The following is a 20,718-nucleotide window of genomic DNA, read 5'->3' as shown; positions in this document are numbered from 1 at the left end:
CTGAAACAAATTCCAGAAAAAATATGTGAAACACTGGTTTTCGGACATTGCACATCAGACAGTGCAGGGTAGTGATCGCTTAGGAATAAGAAAAAAGTCATGTGAACCCTATTACTTTCTCACTGAGGACAAGTTTCCAGAATATGGGGGAGAAAGACCCTTGTGGAGGCTAGCTGTCTTCATGAGTTGAGATGGTGAAGCTGGGTTTGAGGGATCCAAAGGAGTTAGAGTTCACAGAATACTAGAGGAAAGAGCTGCATTCAGAGAAAGCTTGGGAGGTCAGCAAAGCGTTCTCCTTAAATCTTCAGATAAATGCTGATCAACACATGAAGGTAAGTAACTTATCTGAGGCCAAGGAAGAAGCATGCCAAGGGAGCAGAGGAATAATTCCAGGAGTTCATACATGGCCAGGAACAATTTTTGTTTCCAGGAACTAGAGCAAAAAATTGATTAATTAATGGAGCACTGGATAGAGTACTCAGAAAAGTATTGTCTTGGTACTGGGACAAAGTCAGCCTTAGGTGAATGGCTGCTCTGGTCCTGCCTTACAAAGCTTTTTAAAAAGCCTCAAAATGCTCAAATTGTTTCTAGATAACTCAGCTGAATCTCAGCGCAATCCTCAGGAATATTAAGGTATACAAAAATGTCTAGCACCCTAGAAGATAAGATTCGCAATGTCTGGCATCCAGTTAAAAACTACAAGGCATGCAAAGAAGCAGAAAATATGAAACATAATGAAGATAATATCAACCACCATAAACAAATCCAGAAATGGTACAGATGATAATTTTAGTGGAAGATTATTAAGACAGTTAGTATAAATGTATGCCACATGTTCAAAACATAAGGATTGAGTATAGCATGTAGAAACAAATATAGGGTGCCTGGGTGGCTCAGTTGGTTAAGCGTCTAACTTCGGCTCAGGTCGTGATCTCGTGGTTAGTGAGTTCGAGCCCTGTGTCGGGCTCCGTGCTGACAGGTCAGAACCTGGAGCTTGCTTTGGATTCTGTGTCTCCTTCTCTCTCTCTGCCCCTCCTCTGCTCACACTCTGTCTCTCAAAAATAAATAAACGTAAAAAAAATTTTTTTTTAAAGAAACAAACATAAAACACATAAAAAGGACCTAAATTGAACTTCTAGATATGGAAATTACAATGTTGAAGATGAAAAATACTCTGTGGAGGATTAACAGATTAGACACTGCAGATGAAAAGATTTGTTAACATGAAGACATAGAAATAGAAACAGGAACTAAAATGAAACACAGAGGGAGGGAATACTGGACAATGAAAGTATAGTGATCAGTGGGAGAACATTGTTTTAATATTTTTGCAATTAGAATCTCAAAAGGAAGAAACACATAGAGAAAATTTTGAAGACATAATGGCTGACAGATTTCTAAATTTTATCAATTTATATCCACAGATCTAATAAGTTCACTGAACTTATGGACAATGGACACATGAAGAAATATATACCAAGCCATATCATAATAAAATTTCTTAGCAGCAATGATAAAGAGAAAAATCTTCAAAGTTACAAGCCAAAAAGACACATGACATACAGAGATGCAAAGATAAGAGTGGCAACAGACTTGTTGTTGGAAACAATGCAAGCAAGAAGAGAGTAAAATATGTTTGTTTAAGTTACTAAAAGAGAAAAAACAAAACAAATACTACCAACCTAAAATTGGTTGCCTTTCAAAGTGCCTTTCAGAAATGAAGGTAAAATACGCACTTAAAATTTTTTTAAATTTGTTTTCTAAGGCTTTATTGGTTTTTCTATTAAAATTTTTTTTAACATTTATTTTTGAAAGAGTGAGAAAGAGACAGAGCACAAACAGGGGTAGGGCAGAGAGAGAGGGAGACACAGAATCCGAAGCAGGCTCTAGGCTCTGCGCAGTCAGCACAGAGCCCGACGTGGGGCTCGAACCCACAGACCGTGAGATTATGACCTGAGCTGAAGTTGGACACTTAACCGACTGAGCCATCCAGGCGCCCCTAAGGCTTTATTGTTTTAGAGCAGTTTTTGGTTTACAGCAAAATTGAGAGAGACATAAAGATTTCCTATGTACACTCTGTTCCCATGCATACATAACCTCCCACATTTTCAGCATCTGTCACCAGAATGGTACATTGTATACAAAGAGTGAACCTACATTGTCACATGTTAGTCACCCAGTCCATACTTTACATTATGGTTCACTCTTACTGAACTACACACTGATTAAAAAATGACTACTTTAACTATAAAGACACAAACATACTAAAAGTAGTAGGATGCAAATAGGCATACCATGATAATGGTAATCAAAATAAAGCCTGAGGGGCTATATTAACATCAGACTGAATAACTTTCAATCACAACAAAGTTATTAGGATAAAGAGGGTAATATCATAATGATAAAACGTATCCCTTAACCAGGAGAACTTAAAACTCTTAAAAGTTTATGCAACTTATAACAGAGTTTTAACAATCAGTGATGCATAAGCAGTAGAGTGTAAGGAGAAATAGAGAAATCCACAATTAGAATCAGAGATCTCATCACCCCTCACTCAAAAATTGATAAAACAAGCAGGAAGAACATCGGTGGCAATATGGAGGACTTGAGCCACATTGTGAGAACAACTCCCTGTGTTCCTTCTGGTTCCCCAGAGGCAGGCCCTGAGAAATGGATTCACATACAAATGATTCAGTGAAGACGTGCTCTTATAGGAGACTGGAGAGGATTAGAGCAGGACAGGGAAGGGAGGAGGTCAGGCAAGGGTATGATCTCAGGCATAAGTCAACCTGATCTTGCAGAACAATTGGAGCGTAAGGTACATCTCAGTGTTGCGCAATTCAAGGCAAGGCTTTCATACTTCTTTACCTGATTGGCACCAGAAAGGGCTGAGGACAGAAGAGAAGAGCACGTAAACTCCAAAGTCTTGTAGCAATCTGCACACGCAGGTAGTACGTCTCCGGTAACTCACAGCTGTCCTCCAAAGTGGGCCACAGAGGCTGATGCCTGAACCCACACCGAACTGGGGAGAAGGGTACACAGAAATGATATAAAGGGAGTTGAGGGGACCTAGAAGAGCACGGACAGCATCTGCTTCTGTTCCTAATCTGGACCTCCAACTCTGGTTTCTCTCTTGAGCTCCAGACCTCTAACTTCCAGTTGCCTGTGGGAATTGCATCTGTACCTTAAGCTCAAAATACCCTACAAACAACTTTGATCTTTCTCTATAAAACTTCACCGTTCCCTATGATTTCTTTCCTCTGTTCTTGGTAGTACCATTTTCCTGGTTATCCATGCTTTATTTTCCCTTTTAAAAAACTCTTCACTTTTAAAGAAACTTCCCATATCCAGCCAGTTTCCAAACCTTTGCAATTCCACCTTTTTGGTGGCTCATAATTTTTTTTTTTTAATTTTTTTTTTTCCCAACGTTTTTTATTTATTTTTGGGACAGAGAGAGACAGACAGAACATGAACGGGGGAGGGGCAGAGAGAGAGGGAGACACAGAATCGGAAACAGGCTCCAGGCTCCGAGCCATCAGCCCAGAGCCTGACGCGGGGCTCGAACTCACGGACCGGACCGCGAGATGGTGACCTGGCTGAAGTCGGACGCTTAACCGACTGCGCCACCCAGGTGCCCCGGTGGCTCATAATTTGTCTCACTCATTTGTTTCTACTATTTACAACAGTGTCCTATTACCTCTCCTTTGAATTATACCCACAGCTTCTAAAACCTGATTTTTTTTTTTGTCTACTCTTTCTACTCTGTTAAATTTTAAATAATTCTGTAATTTTGACTTTTTCATAGTGCAGCCTAGACATGCCATTTTCTTCCCTAATAGCTTTCCCCCTCCGGAATAGCTGTTAGTAGGGTGCCCATTACATTGTATGCATTTTGACCTCTGTGCCTTTGTCCATCCCTCCAACTGTCCAGACTTCATTGAATAATCCCTCTTCCAAATTTTGAATATCAAAATTTGATATACACTTCAAGATCCTGCCTGAAAGATATCTCTTTCATAATGCCTTCATTTCTTCTCCTTTTGACTTTTCTGTCTTTCCCACACTTTTCACGTTCTATCTTACATAATGGTCATTCATTAGTTCATATGTATGTATACAGTCATTAGTATACATATGTGTGTGTGTGGCTGTTTATAATTCATTATAAACAGATCCTCTCTATTGAGTATCATATATATGATTTTCCATTGTTGAACCTTATTATCCCCTACCCTCTCTATCATTTAGGCACAGTGCTTTGCAGATATTAATTCACTGTTTTCATGCAGCAGATTGATTTTGTCCACTATGTGACAAACCTGTGCTAGGCAGCTGTGGCTCATGTAATAGACAAAGTACAAGTCTTCCAGCTTATAGTTCAGTTGGGGAAGCAGACATCACTGAAATATGTACTCCTTTTAAATCATAAGATTAAAAGGGAAATAGTGTTTTTTTTCAGGGTTCTCAGTTGCAAGCAACAGAAATTGAACCTGGCTGCTTGAAACAGAAATATAATTTACTGAAAAGACATGTGTTAGTTTATAGATTTGTCAGGAGTGTTGGGAAACCAAGCTGAGAAATTGGATAAGGGTGGATACATAGCTGGGTCACACCCAAAATTAAGCTACAAAACTAGTCAAGTATGGACACTACCAACTACTCCACTAATCACCAGGATCCATGACTTGTATTCCTTACATTGCCAGAATGGGATCAAGGATTCTACCATCGACAACAATCCTGTTGATGTCTCTGTGATTTCTCAAAACTGGGTGTCAGCACAGCCATTGTCACCATACTGGGGATAAATTCTCTTCTGTCCATGCTTCTTTCAGTCACGAGCTTCTCATTTGAGCTTGGAAGCAGGTGCATCTAATTTTCCATGCATCTGTGTTCTAGCTAAAAGACAGGCGGGAACAAGTATCTGCTTTTAGCCCTCCATAATGGGAGGTGGGCTCTATCCTTCACTATAACTTATACTTTGGGAAATTGACCAAATAAGGAATCGGTCCATCTTCAGGACAGCCAAAAAGACTTTGACAAATGTTTTCTTTATATATGGAATGTATGTGAATGAATAACAGGGTCTTCACCTAATGTGGAAAGTTGGGGAAAAGTTTGAAGAGGAAGCTACTTAAGCAGAGACCCAAAGGGTGAATAAAAGCTAGCCTGACTGAAGGGTGGAGGAGGAAGGGGTGTCATAAACAAAGGGGAGAACAGACATGAAAACTGGTATTTAAGAAGGAGCTTGGTGATAAGAACTGAGTGAAGTCCATGTACCTTGAAATGAAGCCAGGGAGTTAGGTGAAGGTTTGGTTCGTCAGGGCCTTCTAGGTCACACTTAAGACTATGAACTTTCTCCTAAGAACCTCATAAGGACAATGCAAGGTTAGAGGAGAGCGAACTTATAAAGCACAAGTTTTACAGAGATAACTTGGGGCTCAGAGATAAATTGGCACTCAAATATTGAAACCATCCAACAGTGAATGGGAAAGCAGTGCGGTGAGGGCTTCCTTATCTTCAACAAATCATTTAACTTCCCTGAGGCTCATTTCTCACCCATAAAATGGGTTTATTTTCCTGTATTTGTTTCCTGTATTTATCTACCTTTGGGTTATTGTAAAGTGAAATGAAACAGAAGATGTAATTTTTTATTGTAAAATGCTCTCAGATACGATGGTGTGATAAATATTTAGTGAGTGCTCAATTATTTTGCTAAGCATGGTAAAAGGTATACAAGTTTATGAAACTTATGGAGAAATATTCTAGTTTCACATTTCACAAAATGTCATTTATTCTCATGAGTCCTTGGTCTTTATATTTTTAACTACACTTCTATAGGGAGGCAGTATTATTCTGTAGATTGACACCTATCTGGAGAGCATTTATTGCTTTCCATGCTTTGTGCACCTAACACAAAGTAGGCACCTAATGAACGTTTAACATCATTAGTAATAACACATGAGTCATGAAATTATTCCTGAAATATACACGATTTTGTTCTTTATTTTGGTACTTATTTAAATGTATCCAATAGAAAATGACTTTCAACCCATATAATAGAAAAATGGGTTGATGTTTACAAAGGCAAGAGAGAGCAGGTGTTACAATTATTTTTATAGGGAAAAAAACCCAAACACATTTCATCTGACCAATTTTACATTGAGCCCCTCATTACCCCAGAAGAGAGGAAAAAATCTTTCCCCAGGGAATTTGTACTAGTAATTATTCTTCAAACCTTGGACATAATCAGATCTGACCTCACTAGAAGATTATCCAAGGGTAGATATAGCCTATTAAGCGAATTTTCCTCTAATTATCTCACATACGAAGGCATAGACTTTCAAGAAATCATAGCAGAAATCAGTGACTTGTGATTTTTAAGGAGACAAATGAAGATACATTTTTTGAAGTGAGGAAAATAATTTACAGAAAAGTTAGGTAAAGTAAATACTTGGCATGAGTTACACTACCTATTACGCCCTACCCATGGCAAACATAAGTAATAAATCATAGCATTCTTTTCCTCAGAGAAGTTGGCACTTTTGGAAAAAAAGAAATCTTTTATCCTTGTTCTAGGTGTTCAAAATTGTCCTTCTTGTAGAAGGATGAGATACTCTAGAAGACTGGGAGATGGGAAGCTGAAGACCCTCCTGCTTAAAAAAAAAAAAAAAAAAATCCTTGAACTTTGCATCTAATAAAGGCTATTAATCTGTGTTGATGATCTCATCTATTACATTCTCAGAATCTCTTGGAGGATCCAGACAGGGTCACCTTTTTGCAGCCCTGGATTGAAACCCCCAATTCTGCTCTCCTCCACTCGCTATGCTCTTCCCTGTCCATTGGGCCACCAATGATTGTGTGACCTAAATAGGATGTGAAAACATGCTTTACATGTCATTGCTAAGTCCCACTACAAACTGGATCTGTACACATTTGGTTAATGTTTTGATTCTGTGAATGGATTTTAACACTATCCTGAATGAAACTTGCTATAAGTTGCATTTTCTAAGAATTTATATTAAAATATATTTTTTCCAAATGTATATCAAAATGTATTTAAATGATTCTCCTAAGACTTTCTTTTATTTCCAACTGGGCATTGCCCTCAGAAATCAGGGAGTATTACATGAAAAGAGCCTAGGATAGCTAGAATGCTTACTTTAGACCACAGTAGACACATTTATTTACCCTTCTTGTGTAAACCTTCCTTGTAGCCTTTATATATATCGTCTTTAGCTGTCTTTGGGGTTTTCCAAACTGGTTTACAGTCAGTATAATCATTAGGAAGCAGACTTCTTTTTAATTAAACATATTTCATTGCAATAATTAGTCTGCTGTATACTCATTAAATGGAATTATCTATCATTTTCTTCTAAACATTGAATTTGTTTCACAGCCTTATACTGTCTCATGGATCCTCCCACGCAGAGTACTTATTAACTTTCTCGATTCAAATGCATCCTTGCTTGAACATTAATGAGCTCAGCCTTTTCTTTCTTTCTTTCTTTCTTTCTTTCTTTCTTTCTTTCTTTCTTTCTTTCTTTCTTTCTTTCTTTCTTTCTTTCTTTCTTTCTTTCACCAATATTATCCAAAAAAGCAGTTTCACCCATTCCTTTTGGTTTGTAGGACAGTTTAGCTCTGGGATTTTATAGAAACTGGTTTTTCAAGTATTGCTTCTAATATCAAGATACCAAATGCATACAGTTGAGAATATATGTACATGTATGTATATTTTTAATTATACACAGGTGGTGATTTATTAGCTGTTAGCGAAAACAGTTGAAAAATCAATTTCTATAAATTCCTAGAGTTAAATTCTATATATAAGTTGAATGTCTCTATATAATCAGTTACATAGTTTATGTAATATATATATATGATATCTGCTACTTATAATGCATCCTATATATATATATATCACATAGTATCGATATTATATATGATATGTATGATATATACCATCTATATGTACTGTAATGGCAACTATATAGTGCCTGTCTCTCTATATCTTCTGTTATGGCAGTCTATTATGATAGTTAACCAGATATTAAGTCAAAACATTAGTATGGATTCAAATCTTACAGTACTCATCAGGTGTATGACTTTGGGAAAATAATTTTCCCTCTTTGTGCCTCTTTCCCTGTGAAGTAGGAATAATAATAGCACCTCCCTCCTAAAGTCAGAATGAGTGTGAGTTAATGTTCAATCAGGGAGTAGAAACCTTGCCAGAGCATGGAATAAACAATAGGAGTATAAACATGTAGGAGTCCCAACTTCCACAACAGTGGGAGGAATCTAGAGAAATAAAGGTCTGAAAAGATTGGGGGAAATTCACCAACCATCAACCCTGGCATGGGTAAATGAATAGGAGTTTCTTAGAAGCTACAGACATCAAGCTGCCTTAGAAGTTGCAGCTTAGCTAAAACTTGATTGGTACAAAGCCACACACTGTGCAGTAAATGTGTCAGGTCTTAGAATGGCACTTACGCATCAGACACATTCATAAAGTGATCACTCTTTCATATTGCTGTTATTTTTGCTGTTGTCATCGTTTCAGCAGTTTTGCCAAATGGAAGCTAGGACTAAGAGGGTCATGGGTTTTGATGACCAGTCGTGAATAAGAGGAGAGGTACCATGGAATCGAACTGGTAAAAAAAGAGTTTCTTTACTGAAACAAAAGTCAACTTTGCCTTGCGGGTATAAAAGAGAGCTCTCTGGGGGCTGTAAATAGTTTCTCCAGCCAGAGGCCGAGGCCTGCAGGGCAGGCCAATGAATGGTGTGATAACAGTGGACTCTTGTGTGGGTGCCGATACCTTTGGTCTGTTGTGGTGATGGCAGTTGTAATGATTGCTGGATACTTGAACGTCAGTTTGTGCCTTTTAATCCTTCCAATGCAGACAGGAGTATTGGCAAATGGGCTGCAAAGAGGTTATACAGAACTGTTTAAATTTTTTTTTTATTTAATTAAAATTTTTATTTATTTTTGAGAGAGAGAGTGCAAATGGGGGGGGCAGAGAGAGAGGGAGACACAGAATGTGAGGCAGGCTCGAGGCTCTGAGCTGTCAGCACACAGCCCATCACAGGGATCGAACTCACAGACTGTGAGATTATGAGCTGGGCCAAAGTCAGACGCTTCACTGACCGAGCCATCCCAGTGCCCCTATACAGCACAGTTTTAGAAACATCACCCTCAGTATGATGATCCTGGGAAGCCGTGGAAGAGAACTGACCTAACAATCTGTTTTCAAAACAAACAAACAAACAAACAAACAAACAAACAAAAAAACCAATCTGTTTTCAGAGCCCAGCTGTGCCCCTCACTGCCCATGTCCCTGCAGGAGCACTTAGTGTCTATTGTCCTTCTCATGGTAACAGGACCTAACTTTGTTTTGGGGAAACTGTTTCTCCTACTTGTTCCAGAGCTCTTTTTTTCCTCTTCTTCCAATAACTTTGTGAGATCGTGATGGGTTGTCCCTTATTTATTCCACCTCACTGATTACAGTATGCCTGATGTAAGTGGGACAGGACTTTTACAAAGAGAGAGTTATTCTTCCAGATCACATTTACCTTTCCTGGAGAAGGATGTCCCATCCCGATTGTCCTTGTCAGTGACCATAGCCCCACAGTTTTGTTGTTGTTTGTAATTCTAAAATGTCTGTCCTCTTCCCTTCTTTGGGCTGGTATTCCCTGATTTTCTTCATGATGCATATTTGCTTGACTGCATGTTTCTGAATGTATGTTCATTTCCCCTTTATGCTGTGCATTTAAAAATGCTGTCTGTGGACACGTAAAACTTCTGAACTTATCAAATTTCATAGTTTGTATTATATCCTTCTTTCTCTTGGATACCTGAGAAGCCTACAGTTCTCTCTAAAGCAGAGATCGCACATGGGTTCATCATCAGCCATAACTGGCCCATGGACATATCTGTCATGAAACACCTAAACTTAAAAAAAATAAATTACCAATGTTTAAAAATCATGAGATTTTATTTACAAGTTCAGATTCAGCTCCTCTTAAAAAAAAAAAGTCTCTTGATATGGGAACACTGAGCCCACTTTATGGACGTGAGGAATGGTCTGGGCGTTAAGTGATGCCCGCTCCCTTCAGTGTGGTGGTGGGCCCTTCTACTAGACATCATAGGCCCCACCCCATTTTATGATGCATATTTCTTTAAAGAAAGGCAACAGCACTTCATGGTTTGGAGCATGCTCAGACTGCTGGCTGCAAACCCCAGCTCTACCAGCTTCCTAACTATGTGTCCTTGGTGAGTTCCTTTGCTTTCATGTGCCTCAGTGTTCTTCCTGTCATATAGGATTGAGAATACCTACTTCATGGGGCTACTGTTTTTAGAAAACATTTTTTTAAGTTTCTATTTATTTTTGAGAGAAAGAGAGAGCATGAGTGGGGACTGGGCAGAGAGAGAGGGAGACACAGAATCCAAAGCAGGCTCCAGGCTCCGAGCTGTCAGCACAGACCCTGACGCAGGGCTCGAATCCATGAACTGTGAGATCATGACCTGAGCCAAAGTTGGATGTTGAACAGACTGAGCCACCCAGGCACCCCTATATTTTTTAATATAATAGCTTTATTAAGATATAATTTATATATCATACAATGCAATGGTTTTTGTTGTGTTCAAAGAATTATCCAACTATGACCTCAGTGACTTTTAGACCATTTCTATCACCCCAAAAAGAAATTCCATACCAATTAGCAATCATTCCCCATTTTCCCTCAAGTCTGCCTTCCCAGCCCTAGACAATCTCAAATGTATTTTCTGTCTCTATAGATTTACCTCTTTGGGACATGCCATATGAATGGAATCATACAATATGGACTTTGTGACTATCTTTGTTTATTTAGCATAGTATTTTCAAGGTTCAATCATGTGGTAGCTGATATTATATCAATACTTTGTTTATATGACTGAATATTATTCCAATGAACGGTTATACCACATTTTTGTTTGTACATTCTTCAGTTGATACACATTTGGGTTGTTTCCACTTTTGTCCCATTATGGATAATGTTCCTGTGAACATTTGTATATAGCTTTTTATGTGATGTATATTTTTTAAATTCTCTTGTGTATACATCTGCTGTTTTCTCATTCAGTGCATTTTTCATTTACATTTTTCTCATCTCTAGAAATTCCACTTAGTTTTGTAATATATTTTCCACTTCTCTCCTTTTATGTTGATGCTTTTTCCTTAAAAGTTTGAGCATGTGTACAATAGCTGTTATGCTCGTATCTGCCAATTCCATCATCTCTTTCATTTCAATGTTTGTTTCTGTTGACCAACTCCTGCTATGGGTCACATTTTCCTGCATCTTGGCATGGATAGTAATTTTTGATTGGATAGTGGATATTTTGAAAGTTACAGTGTTGACTATCTGGGTTTTGTTGTTCTCCTTTAAGTAGTGTTGGACTTTTTTGTGGTAGGTAATTTTGTTACTTGTGGACCAATTGGATGCTTTTAAGGCTTATTCTTAAGCCTTGTTAGAGTGGGTCTAGAGTAGCTTTTACTAGTAGTCTTATTACTAAAGTGTGGCCCTTCTGGAGTCTTTCCCAAATGTTCTAGTCATTATTAAAGTGTGGTCCCTAGACTAGCAATATCAGCATCACCTTATTAATAATGCAAACTCTTAGGCCACTCTAGACCTACTGAATCAGAAACTCTGGGGTTGGGGCCCAGACATCTGTGTTTTAACAAGTTCTCCAGGTACTTATGATATATGCTGAAGTTTGAGAAGTCTACTAGAGCAATCCTTCTGAAACTTTCATTTGCAGATGAGTCACCTGGGGATTTTGTTAAGATGCATTTTCTGATCCAGTAGTCTGGATAATGCCTGAGATTCTAAAATTCGGACAAGCTCCTAGGTGCTGATACTGCTACTGAGTCTCTCACCTCACTTTGAGTACTAAAAACCTAGAAAGCTTACTTTCTAAGTAAGTCTAAGGAGTCAATGACATATTAGTTTTTAAGTAAATTCATAATAATTAGCAGCCCCATTCTGGCATTTCTGTATTGAGGCTCCTTCTTACTGGATATGCCACTCACAAAAACCAAACATATGTTAGTTGGAAACAGTATCGGAATTTATCTTAATTTCTAAATCTGAGCCAAGTATGAGAAGCCCATTATATTTAGTAATATGAATCTAATGTCACTTGTTAGAAATGTGCACCATATGCTGGACACTGCCTAATTTTTCAAATCCTTGAAATAACTAGGAGGTCACTATCATTGTTTTCACCTTTTTATATTTCCTATTTTAATCTCTCCAATTGAAACACAGTTTAAATTACTTGTTTGATGTCAGCCAGTAGCAGTTGGCAAAACCTTTACTTAAATCCATGTCTGTCGAATTCAAGTGCCAACACTGTAGTGTTGTTTTATTTTAGTATTTTAGCTTGAATACAATCTTAAGAAGAAGAAGAAGAAGAACAACAACAACAACAACAACAAACAAACTTACTATGTATTGGGTCACCATGATTACTATACCAAATCTGAGTTAAACATGAGTTCCAAGTCAATGCCACTGGCATAATGCCTACACTGCTGTGGGCTCATATAATCACTTTTAAACAAGAGCCTCTATACAGGTATTCCATTGCTTTAAAAAGTCATGTGCTAACACGGACATTGTGTGATTTTCTTTTTATTAACTAGCAAAACAATAGTTTTATTTTACTTAGAGAAAAGAGGTTAATCTTGGCAGATAAAGGGAAGACTTTGAAAAGATTGGCAAAACCCAGAGCTTTATATACTGTGGCTAATGCTGTATCACCTGTTACAAAGTCAGGGCACCTTGACTTTGAAATGGTGGCTCAGTGAGGGTTGCAGGGAGGGAAGATGAATTTGCTCAATGGTTCTCTCTCTCTCTCTCTCTCTCTCTCTCTCTCTCTTTCTTATTTGAAACACAGGCAAGAGAACTCTGTTCTCTGTAGTAATTACCTTATAGCCTGAAGCATGAGATTTGATCATGAATATCTTACCTTGGATCAGGAAATACATTATTATCAGTTTAAAAGTTATTCATATTTAAAAGGAATAGCAAACCAGCACAATGCCCCACAGTTTTGGTCGTTACATACTGAATTTTACAAGTTGGGTAACTGCCACTGGAAAGACTCTCTCCTTTTATAAAAACTATTCAAATGTTGTTTTCTGTGTAGTTAAGAAACTTTCTTAAATCTGATGCTCTTTAGTATGAATGGTCCTAGGTGAGAGATATCCTAAATAGATCATCTCCTCAGGGCTTTTTTTTTTTTTTTTTTTTTTTTAAGGATATGATTCTCCCCATGGGGCACCTGGGTGGTTCAGTCAATTAAGCTGCCAACTCTTGATTTTGGCTCAGGTCATGACCTCACAGCTTGTGAGTTCGAGCCCCACGTCTGGCTCTGTGCGGGCAGTGTGGAGCCCGCTTGGGATTCTCTCTCTCCCTCTTTCTCTTCCCCTCTCCTGCTCATGCTTGCTCTTTCTTTCTCAAAATAAATAAATAAAATTAAACACATATATTTAACAAACTTTAGTTTACAAACTCTACAAACTTTAGTCATGTTCCTACCTAAGGGTAAAAGGCAGGCTAAATGATCATTCAAAGATTTTTTTAATGTTTATTTATTTTTGAGAGAGAGAGACAGAGAAGAGACAGAGAATCTGAAGCAGGCTCTTCACTATCAGAGCAAAAGCCTGACATGGGGCTTGAGCCCATGAACCGTGAGATCGTGACTGGCGCTGAAGTTGATGCTCAACCCACTGAGCCACCCATGCGCCCCTCTCTATATTCTAAGACCAAATTACTCATAAGCCTGATTTCACTGTCTATATGCAGTGTGTGAGAAATAGCTGGGTCTAATTGGCTCCTAAGTCTTTAATCAAAATGGAAAGCATCGGTATCTCATCACAAAGCTCTCCATGGCTTCACTTGGAAAAATAAAGCAACATGTTTTTAAATGATCAGTGGGAGGAGGTAGAGGAAACAGAGCAGTTCACAAAGATCTCCCTCAACGAAGGGTCTGATAAAAAGGACTGACAGGCTTTGGATCAGAGGTTCTATAGGTGCTTAGAAACTGGGTCCTGTCCAGGCAGTGCTGGGAGATAGAGGTTTTAAGGGACAGAATGGAGCTGACACTGGAGCGTGAGTGGCTCAGAGCTGGGCACAAACCAAAGAGGAAATGGGTATCCTTGTGTCAGCAATCAAGAACTAGGAGGTTATCAACACCCACAGGGAAAGTAACATGAAGACTCCAGAGTCTGAATGGGCAGGTAGTTACAAACAGACAGTGCCACAGGGAAGGGAAAGCAGGGAACCAGAAACTTGGGAGGCTGCGTGAGTACCGGCACCAGTAACAAAAGACCTCAATAAAAGGACCAAGCCCTGTTTATGATGTAGTTGGAAAGGCATGAGCCCAAAGAATCTGTCCTCATATCCCTCCCTGACCACACCCTGTGGCCCTGAATTTCTAGCCCAGTGCCCCAGTGCCTGGCACAGAAAAAGGAGAAATAAATCACCATGAAACCCAATTTCTCAAGTGCAGAATAGAGATTTTACTTGCCTCACTGGGTTGCTATCAGGAAAAAAAAAAAAGGAATGTGGTAAAGGTATCAGGAAATACCTAACATGCCTTGAACAGGTACTCTGTAAATACCGGTTCCTTTTCCTGCTTGTCAGTGGCGATCTTCCACATTTACCTTCAGTTGAGGCAGGAGACAAAGAATGATAATAAGGAAAGGTCAGTGGTTCATGTAACTTGAAAGGGAGGTGAGAGGCCGTAGAAAAAGACTCCTACTGACACATGGTTGGGAACCTGCCGGCAGGATGTGGTGTATTTAAATTGTTGGTAGCTTTTAGAAGCAACTTCCACCTGCAAATTCTTATTAGGACACAATTGTGTGATGTTTTCTATTTTGAACTCAAATAAACTAATGCTTTAAAATAGCCTGGTTAGTTTCTGTGCGTGATCTCTTGACCTTATTTCCATTGTCAGTGAAGTTTCTCTTGGGAGGGCGTGGTGGTCTTGTGGGCAGTATGTATCCACATGTAATGGCAGGTAAGGAGAGAGAGAGGGATTGTCTTGAAGCTGTGTTTGCAAAGTGAGTGTAATGTTTTTCCTTCCATAATGTATTATTTGAAGTGGGTTGTTAGGTGTGTGTGGTGGGGTGGGGGAGGCTTGGTGAAGAGAACTTTCCGCTACAAAGAGATGATCTAAAACTAAATTCTGATTATGTTGTTCCCTTGGTTATAACCCTCAGCGATCCCGTGGCCTCTCCTCCCCAAACCAGTGCCCCAAGGATAGAATCCCAGCTCCTCAAGACGACAGGCAAACCTTGTGATTTATCCTTAGCATTCTGTGTGGCCTCACTGGTCAGTCTTCACCCCTTCACTACAGCCTGAAGCCAGACTAAACTATTTTAGGTTCCAGTAGCATCCCTCGTTCTCTCTGAATCCTTGTAACTGATATTCACTCTACCTGCAATCTTTTTCTCCTTCTACCCTGTTTATCTTTAGACTCCTGCTTCTGCTTTACATCCCGATTTAGAAGTCGCTTCTTCCAGGAAGCCTCCCTGAATTCCTAACACCAGGCCAATGTCCTTCTCACCTGTGCTTCTGTAGTATCTGGTGCCTATTTCTATTGCAGCAAAAAAAAAAAAAATACAAAATAAAAATAAAAATCACACCATGTAATAGTTATCTACATACTAATCTTTTTTTCCTCCTACAAAACGGTGAATACTTAAGGGATAAGACCTGTCCAGTTAATCCTGTATACCAAACACCTGAAAGATAGTAAATATTCAATGAATATTTGTTAAATAAAGAGTGAACTGACTGTGTCTAACCTCTATATTTCTAGAACTGAAATGAATACCTGGTGCATAGCAGTGTGCAATGAAGTTATGAGGAATAAAAAGATGAGGGAATGAATAAATGGATTATATAGTTGTGAAAGAAATGTGAATACACTATGAAGTTATTATTTGGATCTCAGGATAAGTCTTTGTTTCAGTCTCTGCCTGTACAAGCTTTGCCCTAACTCCCAAATGATGCCTGCCCCCTCATGCTCAGCTTCCAGGCTTATACCCAGGCTGAGTTATGGTGTCTGTCATGTGTTGGGGTCATCACCTTCTGCCTTGGTCTTGGTTTCCAGATACACTGTGACTTCCTGTTGTGACTTCCTGTAAGGGCTCGTGTCCAGCGTTGGTCACCAGCAGACACCCTGGAGCTCCTGACATTAGATACTTGCTCTCACATTCTCAGGCTGTTTTCCCACAGGCTTCCCTACATGGTGTGTGGTCCCATGCAGCTATATGGGAGGTGAAAGCAAAATCTCAGTGAGTTTTGAATAGAAGAATGTACTGAGCCTGAAAACACCAGTACTCTGAAATCTTGGTTTTCTATATAGGAACCTCAATCCTTGGCCACTGAACTTCACCCATAATGGATTCGAGTTTGCCATAATTCCTTGGGCTTTGTTTTGAACTGCTGACACCCTTCATGGTCATTGTTTTCCTCCGGACTCTATTATACGTTGGCCCAGTTTCAAGTTATCTCTTAGTTTTATTCCTTTATTATGTTATATCCCATGATTTGGACAATAGGATGTATTTATATTGACTCTATTCCAAAAAAAACATATCCATATTATCGTTTGTTGACATCATATTAAAATTTCAGGATCGAGCTTTGAGGGGAAAACAATCCTATGAGAGTTGAATCTTGAAACACGGTGTGACAAAATGATTGCTCAGTCTCGTGGTGGCATCTTTCACTCCTCCCCCACCATTACTACACTCCGTGTGGAAAAAGTAATTGGTAAGACAGTCTTTAAGGTTTCTCAGCATACCATGTTCTCCTTTCCCTGGCCTTCACACTACCTGTACTGCCTGCCTCAGCAGTACCCTTCTTTACTCTTCATTCTGCTGATTTGGTTTAGGGTGTTATATTCTCCCAAATCTTTTCGCTGAGCACCCAAGACTGAATCTTCATTTGTCCTGTAGTAACAGCCTATTATCTGCTTTTTCTGCAACTAATTAGCTTTCAACCCCTGGATAATAGGATGAATATTGGCCCCCAGTGGCATGGTCGTAAAGCCTAGAACCTATGAACAATACCTTACGTGGCAAAAGAGATTTTGCAGACGTTATTAAGAATTTTGAGGTGGGTTATCCAGGTGGGTCTTATATGCAATCGCAAGCACCCTTATAAGAGAGAAGCAGAGGCAGACTGGACACACAGAAGAGGAGGGCATGTGACCACTGAAGCAAGATGCTGTCATGGGCTTTGAAGATGGAGGAAGAAGATCCCATGAGCCAAGGAATGCTAAGGACTCTATATGTTGAAGCTGGAGAAGGCAAGGAAATAAATTCCTCCCAGAGTCTCCAGAGGTAGTTCAATCCTGCCTATACCTTGATTTTGCCCCATGAAACCAATTTTGGGTTCCTGATTTCCAGAACAATAAGAGAATAAAGGAATGTGTTATTTTAATCCACCAAATTTGTGGTAATTTGTTGCAGTAGCTTTAGGGAAGCTAATATCCCTCCAAACTATTATGACCCACTCGTTTGGTTTCTCTGAGGAGAGCTTTTTCTTGCCCTACCTTTACCCCTTTGAGTGTGGTTCATGGGTAGATGCTATTTTCTGCCATAACATCCTTTGTCTCTTTCCCCTTGGCACATTGTTTGTGTGCCTCACTACCTGAAGCATCAGTTTTGTGAGCACAGGGCCCACATTTGTCTGGTTAATCATGGCATCCTTAACCCTTCATCTCAGGTATTTTACATTTGATTGTATGAAATTACTTTTAACCTTAAAAATATAAAACTGCCTGTTACTTTACCAGCCAAAATGGGTTTATTCAGGAATAGCAGAGAATTGGGTCCAGGACAAGCAAGTCATAGGCCAGTCCACAGAACAGAGAGGAATGCTCTGTTATAGAGGAAAGGGGAGGGAGAAAGACTATTACAAACAAAAAATCTCTGGGAGTAAACTGGACGCTTGAGCTATAGTGGGCTTTTCACTGACTGAGTTGTGACTGTTATTGGCAGGGTGCTGCCAGGGGAGGAGAAAAGCCTTTCTTCCTCCTACTGGGATAGTAAAGTAGTGTCCATGTGCAGGGTCCCTCTTTTCCTGTTGGGTGTGCACTTGATAAGGAGTGATAGGGTGTGAGATCTCCCCCTGCTTGCCTCCCCACTTCATTCTAAACAAGATTTCCTTTTATTAATTTTCATATTACCCGTGTTAGACCATTTGCAATTTCATATGATTCAGCTCAATAGGTTCACAATAAAGATGTATTGAATGCACACATCTAGGAAGGGTATTTTAAGTGCCAGGGGCTGGTCCTGGACACCATCCCCACCTCTTGAAGTTTCCCGATCAGAGAAGCTGGGAAGACCACATAAGTGAGGGAGTCGTGCGGCTGGAAGCCTCTTTTCCTGTAAATCCTGCTCCAAAATACAATAGTTACACCCAATTACTAAATGTTAGCAAATCCAGAATTATAAGACAAAGAACGGGAGTCTGGATCTCATCATGTTAAGTGTTTTGCAAGCATTAGCTCACTAACCCTGGCAGCAGCCCCAACGTAGATGTCATTTGATTCTCAGTTTACGGACAAGGAAATCGAGACACAGAGAGTTTAAGTAGCTTGTCCAGGGTCGTGTTTCTTGCTAATGGCAGCGCTGGGATTCAAGTTCAAAGAGACTCCAAACCCCACCCTCCATTGCCTCCTGTTAGAGGCATTAACACAACAAGTAACATATGAGAAATTTGTGTGTGTCTGCCCATCCTGGCAGGGTGGATGTCGCTGTGATTCGGCACGCTAGGGAGGGACTCATGAAAGTGTACACGAGCACAGTGAGCCCCACTATTTGGGAAAAGGAGACAGTTCTGCTGATAACGCTTCCTCCGTAATGTAGTAAGTCATGTTTTCTGGCGCATGGGTGCTAATATTTTTGCTAGAAAGCTTACATTTTACAAGACCTGGAAGTTTAAACAGTTCAGAAAGGTCACAGGAAACAAGAGACAAAGAGAGTGGGTCTGTGTGAAAATAAAATAATTGTATACAAAGCTTCTTTGGAGTGCTACTATATTATTAAGATAAAACTAACACATTTATGCTATTATCGTATGTTCATAAAGAAGATGGGTTGTTTTGTTTTGTTTTGAGGATAATTTTCCTTGATAGGCTATTTCCCCCCAGATTTATTAAGGTATAATTGACAAATCAAATTGTATCTATTTAAAGCACACAATAGGATGATTAGATACGTGTATATATTGTGAAATGATTACCATAACCCCATTAATTAACACATCCATCACCTCATATAGCTAGCTACCTTTGTGTGTGTGTGTGTGTGTGTGTGTGGTAAGAATACTTAGGATTTACTCTCTTAGCAAATGTCAACTGTAAAATATGGTATTATTAACTATAACTATCATGCTCTGCATTAAACAACCAGAACTTACTCATCTTATAACTAGAAGTTTGTACCCTTTGACATCTTTCCATTCTCTCCAACCTCCCAGTGCCTGGACCCTCTGTTTCTATGTTTTTGACTTTTTAGATTCTGCAAGTAAGCGATGCCATGCAGTATTTGTCTATCTCTGTCTGACTTATCATGATAAGTCTTTACCTTTTTTACACTGCAATTTTCTGAGATCTATCATTTTGCAAACTCCAACAAGGTTTAGCGAACATAACCCAAGGTGGGTTTTTGAATAACAGCAATGGTGGATTTATCACTGCCCCACTTGCAACTTGAATGCACTGAGAACCCATGGTTTTTGTTATAATAGAGGCTATAGTAGAGGTAGAGTCTTCTGAGACTAAATGCATGACGCTGGCGCATTTCTCATTATAAACATGTAAAGATCTAAATGTCCAAGTTGTTTTATTCTGGGTATTTAGTTGAGCTTCCAAACATCAAGAGCCACATTTACATGGCAAATGAAAGATGTCAAAGTAAGGGATATCTGCTGTATCTTATTTCGTACAAGTGTGCCTTACCACAGAGTAATGTCCTTTTTATTAACTGGTGTTGAGACTCAACACTGCAATGCCCACTTGCAATCTCCTTCCTTATCACTTTGGAAATGAGACAGATGGTGAGGGGCACTCAGGACCCACATTTACTACATGCATCACACCGTCCAAGTTAAATGGAGCTTTTGATTCAATTTTGTCGAGTGCAGTATTTGTTGGAAGCCAGCTATTTCTAAGATGCCTTGATAGTCACAGCTGTTGATTGATGGCTGTTATTCAGCCTCATTTTCTGGAGTGCATCCAGAGTAGAAAGGATGACCTGAGAACACTTATTTATACCTGGAGGTTGGGATCGTGAGTGGAGTTTCGTCAGAGGCGTGCTTCAGATGAGTGAATTTTGTGAATACCTATTGTGCTATTCTGTGCCTGTCTCACAACACAACCCCAAATACTTAACTCAGTGGCCGTTCACTGCATATTCAGAGGCTGCCTATCATGAGCCGAGTGCAGCGTGGAGTGGAGGAGATTTGTTGCAGAGCAGTTGAGTCTTCAAAGAATGTACATTCTAGAAGCATGATGAGAAAACAAAGTCAGCAGAAGGGCAGCTACAATACAGCAGAGCCTCAAGCAACTCAGCTTCCGGCCCTGGTTGTTTTCATTTGCTCCTCCTGACTCTGTTTCCCCTTTTCTCAACCCTGCTCTACACCAAGGAG

The sequence above is a fragment of the Neofelis nebulosa genome, chromosome 14 (genome assembly GCF_028018385.1).
Source record: "Neofelis nebulosa isolate mNeoNeb1 chromosome 14, mNeoNeb1.pri, whole genome shotgun sequence".
Classification (NCBI taxonomy): Eukaryota; Metazoa; Chordata; class Mammalia; order Carnivora; family Felidae; genus Neofelis; species Neofelis nebulosa.
This window is presented reverse-complemented; position numbering follows the sequence as displayed.